Source organism: Cyprinodon variegatus, unplaced genomic scaffold, assembly GCF_000732505.1.
Source record: "Cyprinodon variegatus isolate N-32 unplaced genomic scaffold, C_variegatus-1.0 Scaffold601, whole genome shotgun sequence".
Taxonomy (NCBI): domain Eukaryota; kingdom Metazoa; phylum Chordata; class Actinopteri; order Cyprinodontiformes; family Cyprinodontidae; genus Cyprinodon; species Cyprinodon variegatus.
The window spans coordinates 340,399-350,790 of NW_015151054.1; positions in this window are offsets into that span (position 1 = coordinate 340,399).

Genomic DNA, 10,392 nt, shown 5'->3' on the forward strand with positions numbered 1-10,392 from the left:
AAAGACGGCTCAAACATATTGAAACACAATAACAGAATTTAAAGCTGTAGTTTTGATAGAAATCACATTGTATGTTTGCATTGGACCAATTCTTCGTGTCCACCCAAGGCATAGTATACTGTATGGGCAAAGAAATGCCTGGAACCAGTGGCACTTTATGGCTGTGGTCACTTGGAAGCTTCATTAATGAAATACCATCCTAAGGTAGACCTATTCCTTCTTGCATGCTAATCTACCTAAAACGTGGTATAGGATTGGGAGACAAATGCAGGTTTTTTCATGTAAAATGACAGGTAGGTGCACTGTAGCATGGATTACCTCTAGAATTATTCAAGTTCCATCAATGATGTCATATCCAACCTTCCTGTCTTATTACAACTCTGTATGTATACCACATAATGACTAATATTAGCCATTCCTTCTTAGAGTTTTTTTTGTGACTGTCTATGGGCATATATTAATAATGACCAGAACTCAGTTAAGAATGTTCTACCATTTTGCTGGTTGAGTTACATGACCAGCCTCTGCTCATGTTTAGAAAGGGACATGGTGTCCCTTACAGAGAGAGGGAATGAGCCAAGCTGGAGGTTCAAACCTCACTTTTTATTTGTCTCCCTAAATTATCCAGCACACCAAACATTTCACATGAGAAAGCAAAGCATGATGAATGGCTGTCAGGGGCAGAGTGACACTATGGATTTATCAAACTGGACGTAACACCCATACATCAGTCCAGCCTTCAGCACCACAAACTCGAGGCTTTTAGTGCCATGCAATCAGTCAAATACAAAGGTAAAATATGACATCCTGTGGTTCTCAGGTAAGGCTTAGGTCAGTCGGTGTGACTGTGATGCCAACAATTGATCAAAAAATACTTATGAGACTAAATCTTGTGCTTTAAAAATCTTCATCCCCTGAAATGTTTAATGTTGTTCATGTTACAGTTGTCTGTTATTTTAATTTTATATATGAAAGTATATCTTTGGGGGAAAAAATCTGAAAAAAACAGACTCAATGAATCAGAATGTTGAGAAAGAGATTACTGTATGTAAACATTTTGACTCCATTTATCTTAATCATTATAATTATTTGGTTACAGCTAATATTACATTATTACAAAATGGTGTGCCTAAATAAAATGCTTAATACATGCTTAAAGGTTATTTACAATTTCTATTCTAATTTACTGCATTAGTGTACATGGTTTTATAATTTTTTTTCCTAAAGAAAACAGTTAAAACTATATTTCAATGTATTCATTCATCTTTTGTAAAAAAAAAAAAAAAAAATCTAGAGCATCAACATTTTTTGAGAAATTGGTAAATAGATATGAAACAAGAAAAGGCCCTTTTTCTGAACTGAGGGGAAGAACATGAAGAGTATTGGACAAGCGGTTAATAGGATCTTAGTTACTTGGGGAGCTGCAGACTCATTTACAGCTCATGTGGAAGAATCTGTTAACCAGGTAACCATTTATTGTGCACTTTGAAGCAATTGTTCTTTTGGAGGAAGGGGAAACACAAAAGCAAATTTTGAAAGAAATTGGTATTTAGAACTTTTCAAAGAGCTGTGCAGGGAACACAGCAAACACGAAAGAATGTGTCATTAAGGGACAAGACCAAAAATATGTAAAATCCTATGTATAGAGTAAAACTGGAGATAACCCTGTTTCAAAAGTGACAACTGGAGATTGTAGCATCATGTTACAGATGAAACTGATAAAAGTTGATAGAATGAGTTTGGGCTGAAACAATCGGATTAATCATAATTAATCAATTATTGAAATAGTTGTCTACTAATTTAGTAATTGATTGATATAGAATGGAATATAGAGACCTTAAAATATGCCTTTAGCTGACAGATAAAAACACATTGAGCAGCAATTATACCAACAAAATATGTAAAAAACTGTTAATATGCCCTAACCAGGACTCATCAAATGGAAAAGTTTTCGTTTTATCCGATTTTATTTCGTAAAAAGTAACCTCTTGCTAAACGATTATTAATCGATTAATCGAAATACGTTAATAATCAACAGATGAAATGATTTGTAAAATAATGTTTAGTTGCAGCCCTAGAATTAGCTAAATACAAGTTAATCCGAAGAAAATTTTTCAAGAGGCAGCAAAAGACTTTACTTTTGATTTACATGGATAATTGTAAATACTTGGCATACTACTGTATCTGGGTTGCATTTCTAAAAACTGTTAGAAAATGACACTATTTGGCATAATGACATTACACCAAATTGATTGTTTGCTTCTATCACATAATTAAATGTCAAAGGGGTAGACAGTCATGAAAAAGGTCTCCTTCGTTTCTCAGACTCTAGAGGAGAAAAATTAAAAAGCAAAAACAAATGTACATTAAATCACTAAGTACTTAACCGTAGAAGTGTTACAGCTTCAGTCTTTCATTGAATGCCCATAGGAACATGGCAGTGAGCTGGTCCATACAATGACTTCATCACCCCATATTTTGTTATGATTAAAAGAGCTAACACATACTTGCCATTTTTATCCTGTCGTTATCATTACTTTCCCCATAACTGGTGATTTGATTACATACATGACTGAATAAGCTGAGAGTTATCTCGTTTTTCATCTCCCTTGCTGTCTGTCCCAATCCGAACACATTTCCATGATCTTTTTGTTTTCTCTTACCACCAACCTTCTACCTGCAGATGTTTATGCTCCTCCACTGACAGCCATTTTACTTAAACATTTAGGTTGGCCTCTTTTTATACTTTTTTTTTTTTTTTTTTACATTCTCACCATCGTATATTACAAGAAAAATAAAATACCATTGAGGATTAAAGTTAAATCCCTGCCTGAAAAGGACCAGGGAGCTGTCATGATTTAATCCACAGGAAGGAAGGAAAAATTATATTTCTCACTGAATCCTCAAATATTAACCCACCTTATTCTATTTAAAAGAAGCCATCTGCTTAGAGGCAGATATTGAAGCTCTCTCTGAGGGTTTATAGAGAAGTGCTCCTGCTGGTTGAGGATTAATTTTAATTTCTAAAGGATCATTGTGAAGCAGATTATAATTTCATGGTAAAGTTCATGAAAGAGTGTGCTGGTTAATGGTGTTATCGTTTATGTCCTGCAACAGTTTCTACCATTTCAATTTTCACTGATTTCAATATTTTTATATATTGCACAATTTTATTTTTGACTAAGTTTGATTTTGATTTCTGCCCTGCAAAACAATCAAATCAATGGAGCTTTTAAGAATTTGTAAGCTTATGATCAACTTAGATGCTCTTTTTGTTTTGTGAAGTAAACACAGAGTAATGCATGATAATACTGTTCTCTCACCTACAATAAAGGATAGAGAAGATTTTGCATACATTTGTTTTAAGCAGATTTTACTCCCATATCCCACATTTTGCCATGTTACATCCACCAATTGCCCTGTATTTAATTTAGTAGATTATATACCAAATACAAGTTTTGGTTTTATAAGGGAGAAGAAAATAATAAATGGATTTAAAATTATTTTGCAAACTATTACAAAGTGTATCTTTATATAAACTTTGATAAATCTTAACACAAACCTGTGATTTTATTATAATCACTATAAAAATAAGTTTGATGAGATAGTTAAAAATAATATTTAAATGTATTAAACCTAATAAAGAATCATATTAGATTTAAGTACATAATCTTCCAAACTGAGTAAATCTAGACCATAAAAGCTACTTTGGTTTGGTAGCAAAGTCAGTTTTATTGATAGAAATAATGTAAAAAAAAAAAAAAAAAACTGATCAGCTCAGAATCATATCAGCTTAATCAAAGTATTTTTTAAATAAATTTGGAGACTCTGATTTATTTTTATAAAGCTGTCTTTCAAAGAACAAACAGAAGCTTGGAAGTAAGTTTGCTTGAATGAAAACAGAGGCTTATACTGGTATCATGTGTTATTATCATATTGCTGTCTTTTCTGTGTATTACTCCAGAAGTTGGGTGATGAAAATTAACAGAATCATCAAATAAAATCCAAAAAGATTAAGAAGTAGTTAAAAAGAAGTAGTTAAATACCATTCCATTTCAACTGGTGCTATATGTCGAATTATGTGCAAATTATGAGTGCAGCTAAGCTTGAAAGGTCAAGTCTTTTAATTAAAAAATGCTTGTTAGAGGAAAAAAAAATGAAGTTTGTATTCAGCTTTGGCTACTTTAGCAGGCTCTAATCCTGATGTCAAATTTGCTAACAGGCGGAAACCAGAGGCTGTTGTCCAAGTTATTAGCTGTGGTTAAGATAATAAAGATTGAAATACTTTTGTATAAACTGTTCTTTAAGCTGTTAAACTCATATTATCAGCTCATTAACATTAGATCTAAAGGCTATATTGTATTTTTTTTTTTTTTTACGATTAAGTAGAAATGTCAAAAGCAGCATTACAGATATTCTGTGACAGTCTCAGGGTTTTTTTGTTGATAGACTTCAGGAGAACAAATATGACTAAGACCTAGCAGCAGGACAAACTGTGACCAGGTTCACGCTTCCATATACCTCATTACAGTGACTAATTTACAATAAAAGGTATGCACTGTGGGATGGAAAAGCTGAAGCAATTAATCTCAATGGCCCTCCAGTGGCTCTAGTTTATTCTAGATTTATTTAGACGACAGTTAAATATTGTCTGTTCTCCCCTTTTTTCCTGCAAAGAGATAGCCAATTTCACATTCTATGTTAAGATATAATACAACTTATAGCTCTGTGTCAGCAGTAGAAATGCTCTATTCGCTGCAGGCACTTTTATATGTTTGAATTATCAGCCCATTACAGCTACAAACTTGCACATAAGCTGCCAGTATACCTACAGGCAGCTGCGTTCCACTGAAAAGTGAAAATGTCAACATGCACAGTCCCTGCTGCTAACACTATATTTAATGGCAAGTCTGGCTTTCAAGGAGTCTTGAATCAAAGTATTGACAATTTTGACATGTGAAAAGCGCTAAAGCTTTTTTTTTTTAACTAAATGAACAGAAACTGAAATTTTATTTAATCTTTGAAATGAAAATGACGGAACTGTTCAGTGGATCAATATTTGTTAGGTTTTTACACTGAAGCTGATGAGAATCCGCACACCCACATCTCTGTATTCGGAGTAAGAATATTTTAATTCTAAACACGCCCTATGCATTTATGGGGAAAGGGAGAGCAGAAATGTTGCAGCAGATTTAGCGAGACTCGTCATAGAGTCAGCAGTCAAAAGCAATTTGTCTGTTTCCTTGTGCTCACACATTCTGTCAGACCTCTTCCTGCCTGCCTTTTTACAGCTCCCATCATTCCCAGCATGTGCCTTTTAAAATGGATGTGCTTTTATTTCCTGTTTCTGCATTGCAATTACTGCTAAACCAAACCACCAGAAATGGAAACGGAATCTCTCAGGGTTAGATGTTGGATATTTAAATAACTTGGGAGAGAAATAAAAAAAGAAATTTTTTCTCCCCTAACTTTAAAGTAGATGGATTTGTAATCTTCAAATTACTAATTGATGTTAATTAGATAACATTTGTTTAATGGAATGTTTTAAATATATATTGTAGGGATGTACCATTTAAGCCTTTAGATATCTTTAGATATTCATGTCTTCTGTAAAAAAAAAAAAAAACTGTGTAATGTTTGAAAAGTTCATAAAAGTGGAGCTTTTCATAAACTATGATCATTTTTGTGTTGTTGTAACAGTTTAAATTCGTTGAATTCCACTTTATTTGTTCTTGGTCTCTCTGAGAACCCATTAGGGCTTGTTCACACATCAAGATAATTAGCACGATTCTTTCCCAGATCTGCTCCCTCCAAAAATTGTGAGAAGGCCCTGGTCATCATAACGCCACTTAAAATAATCTTTAAGAAAATCCTGCTTGATGTGATGTGTTAAGAGTGATATTGTCTGCCCAGAAGGACGCCCTAACTTCTTGGATTAAGATATCAAATGTGCTGGATGGCCTTGGCTCCATGTCATACAATATGTGGTGTCCCCTGAGCAGAGACAAGGATGCAACTTATTCAATGTGACATTACAGTAAGCCAATCAGAAAGCGTTCCCAAGTTTTTACTGGAATAGCAAGCCTGTATTTCTATTAAACAAAGATGCTAGTTAGATTGATGCTAAGGTATTATATGACTTCCAGATACCTTTCCACACAATTTGACTTTAAAAATGTAGATTTTTAAACAACTTAACATTTTCCGCAGCCTACTTTCTCAGTATGGGATTTCAGAATTTTTTTTTGTAAAATATCAACAGATTAAGTCTATAATAAAAAGACAGAATCCAGATTAATGAAGCAGGTTTTCAAATTCCATCAAATGTAAAGGGATTTACTTATTGGACAGTGCACAGTCTTTTGGGGATGTGCCTCCGTGGACATGGGTTACTGGCCTGGCAGCTGTCATACCACTGTGAATCTGGGGTGGGCCTGGAGGGACCAGGGGTCTATGGAGTGGCATGCCTTTGGGCGGGGTCCCTACTGGGGGTTGGGGACTTGGTCCCAGACCAATGTGCTGCCTGGTTTGTGGACCAGTGCCTGCCTTTTTGCTTGGCCTTCTCTGGGGTCTATTTACGCCTCTGCAGGGTCTGAGGCAATTGAACTGGCAATGAACATCCTTTATACATCGTCCTGCCGGTGCTCTTCCCTAGAGGGGACACACTGTTTAAGGAGATCGAGGGAGGGTGGAAGATTGCGAAAGCAACGCAACCCAAGTGCCCTAGTGACGTTGTTGGTGGAAGCTGCAGCATGGGAGCGGGCATTACTTTGGATATTTCAGCTCTAGGGTTGGCTCTGTTCCCCTACTGCCAGGTCGGGATGCGGCCACCTGGCGGGAGGGCTTTGGGCTATGTGCAGAAGTAAGTTTGCTGCTATGATAAAATCCGGAGGAGGAGACGCTATGGCCTGTGGTTAGGGCCCTTGGTGGTCGGACCCCACAGCTCTCATTCTGCTGTTCTCTGGTAGGTGTGACTGTCCTCATTTCTGCCCTCCTTATGTGCCAGTGATCTGGGGTGCCATTAGATATCTGGGGCTCCTGTCTTGATTGATCCTCGGCCCTGTAGGGCAAGTCTGGGGCCCTCCTACACCTGCTATTGATGATATTTTTCTTCAGAAGAAGCTTTGTTAATCCTTTATACATCAGCATGCACATGCATACATACCATGGGAGTTTTGTTGCAGACGTTTCTGGATACACACTAATACTGAATACTAAGCTGCAGCTTAGTACCCTTAATAATATTGTGTAGTCACCACAGGTTTTTCCTTCCACACACGGATATCTAAAGGATACCTGCTGCTCTTAAAGGTTTTTTGGTATGGAAGCAGACTTGCAGGATGTTGCTATAAATCTACTTTGTTGTCTATGAGGGTTGGGTCGAGAGGAGTGAAAACCTATTCAAAAGGTCAGAAAACAATTTGAACAAATAGGGCAACAGAAATCAGAGTAGATGGATACTGAATGTGGAGTGCCACAGGGCTCAGTATTTTGTCTTTTTTTATTTATAATCTAGTATCAAAATTAAGTTATGAGCTATAAGTTATTTTATTTGTAGATTATATTTTAATGTGGTATATTCTGTTCTGGGGGTAATTTGCAGCAGAATTTGTAGGAGATAAAATAAAAAAACAAACTAAAACTGTGGTTCAATAAGAACAAATTATCTTTAAATCTGAGTAACCAAAGATTTTTGGAGGCAGATTCAAAGAATCACATGATGAATTGATGACTGAAAAGGCACAAATAGAGAAAGTAAATCAAATACATTTCTTGGTATAAATCTAGACCATAAAATCAATGGGAAACTGCATTTAAGTTAACTAACATTAAAACTGGCAAAATGCGCTGCATTTTTTAGAAAATGAGTTACATGTTGGATCAAAAATCTCTACATATTCTTTATTCTTTCTGTTTTTACCATACAGTATCTTTCTTACTGTGTAGAAGTCGGGAAATACCTATAGAAGCCCTCTGTAGCCGACATGCGCACTTAAAACAACAAGTGAAAAAAGCAATAAAGGCAACAAGCAAAACAGGATTCAGGGAACATTGTAACCAACTGTTTTATAAAATCTTGTATATTGAAATTTATGGATTTAGTAAAATGTAAAGCAGCTCAAACACTGTCTAAAGCCAGAAAAAATGTACTACCAAGAAAGGTCCTTTGTAGATTTAACGACAGAGAAGGAGGGTAAAATCTAAGGTGAAATTTAAAAAGAAAAAAAGGAAAAACAACAATGAAAAGCATTTGCACATCAATATGTGGTGGGACTTTATGGAACAGTGTAGTTTACTTGAAAAGTATATGGAAAAGGAGGAAACAAATAGCTCTACATAAGGAAACTGCTAAATACGAGTGTGTGTTTGTGTGTATATATATATATGTTTATTTATTTACACATGTTATAAATGGCCAACAAAACATGATGTGTAGTAAGGGGTAGGAACACCTAAAAAGTTTAATCCTCTTCCCACTACTTTTTAAAGTTGTTAATATTATTATTTCACTATACAATATTATCGATTTATTCATTTTTTCTTCTGGGTCTTTTAAATCATGTTTTTGGTTATATACGTTTCCTTTTTACAATTTTCATTCATTTTCTCTTTTTATGTGCTCTGTGTCCCCTTAGTTTTTAATTCTCTCTTTATTTCTCACCTCCCTATCAGTCTCCAACTATTTTGTATACTAAACAACTCCATAAATCATTTTCAATTAATTTTCATACACAATTACAAAATGGATCCTTATGCCAACAACCATAATGGTCTGCCTTTGAAAGCAAATCTGTTGGAGATCAGATCTAGCCCTGGGACAACGGTTCCCAGAGCTTTATTAGCAAAACAGGATATAAAAATAGAAAAAAAATTGTTGATCTTCCCCTCCCTGCCATAATTAAAATTATGCTCCTTTTTCTCATTTAAATTTACCTAAAAATATATGCTTATTTTTAATTTCATAATTATTAAGTTAGTTATATTTCTCCCAGTTTTCAAACACAAATCCATTTGTCTTTACCTACTTGCTCAAACAGTCGGTAAGGGGTCTGTTATCCAGAGGTCAATGAAGAGGAGCCATCAAACATCCAGGAAAGGTCGCTTGTCAACTGCAGCAAGGCAAACACAACAAACAACCATTTTAACACAATTTAAAGCATAAAATCCTCCTAGCATTCTTGTCTTTGGACACGGTCTGATTTTGAACCTCATATGTTCTAGCTGCTTGCTAACCATAAGAAGTACATAGACCTAATAAGTATGTTTTGTCAGAGTTAGGATTGCTTTCTGGTAAAACACCTATAAAAGATAGATACCCAATTAACTCAAGCTGGATCTACCACACTGCTGAGGATTTAACATTTTACGTAGCTTATATTTCAATATTTGGTTCTAAATTTTTTAAAAATCCATATGTGATTAAGGCAACAAGAACTAAAACAAACATTTCTCAATTTTTATATATATACTGTATGCTTAATCTATACATCTTTAGTGTTATGTATTGAAAAATAAATAAATGTTAAATTTGATTCTAATAACCTTTTTTTGGTAACAGTAGTTGCCATTTTTGTCAGACCTTGTTACAGAAGATTAGTGCCAAATATTTTTAAGTAACATTTGGGTCAACCCTCTATGTTTAGATCTTAATAGTGCAGCATTTTCTTTTTCCGAGTAATCAGTTCAGTGCTTATGTACCCAAGTAATCTGTAAGTATTTAGATATTTATGTAAAAGATGATGCTTTAGGATGTGTAATTAGAACTTAAAGTTTAATTGAAGTCAGGATGAAATACCCTTTTATATTGGTTTGAATTCGCTACTATTGAAACAAAAAAAATCTCTTTTATTATTGTATTTCCCCTTTAAAAATTATTTAGTTATGTTATATTATTTTCTTTTACGTGAAACTAGGAGTGGCTGAGAATATTATGCCTCCTCTACAGAGAGCCTTTGCACTAATTGGAAGAGCCTTTTTCCCTAAATAGATGATTGGTTTCCTGGACTGATTGATTACTGCCCCCCTTTGTCTCGCTACAGTTTCCTCTATGAAGAAGACATGCCGTTTGTGCTTGGGGTGGATCAATGTAGGGACTAATGATATATTCCGATGCATGTGGTCATTTTGAAGATGGATTGAGGGCCAATATGGAAGGCAGAAAGAAAATCGTTCATCAAAAAAAGCAAACATGTTAAAGCACGAAGGGACATCGTTTTATCTTAGGTGAGCTTTGCAAAGTATGTTATGCCTCATAACCATATGTGCTGTCACTCCTATTAGATTCATTAGCACTACAGAGGCCATCAATATTCACGTTAGCCTTCATTAATCACTACCAAACATTAAAGTCCTGCTGCAAAATGGTGGAAGTGCCACCTACAGTGATGGACC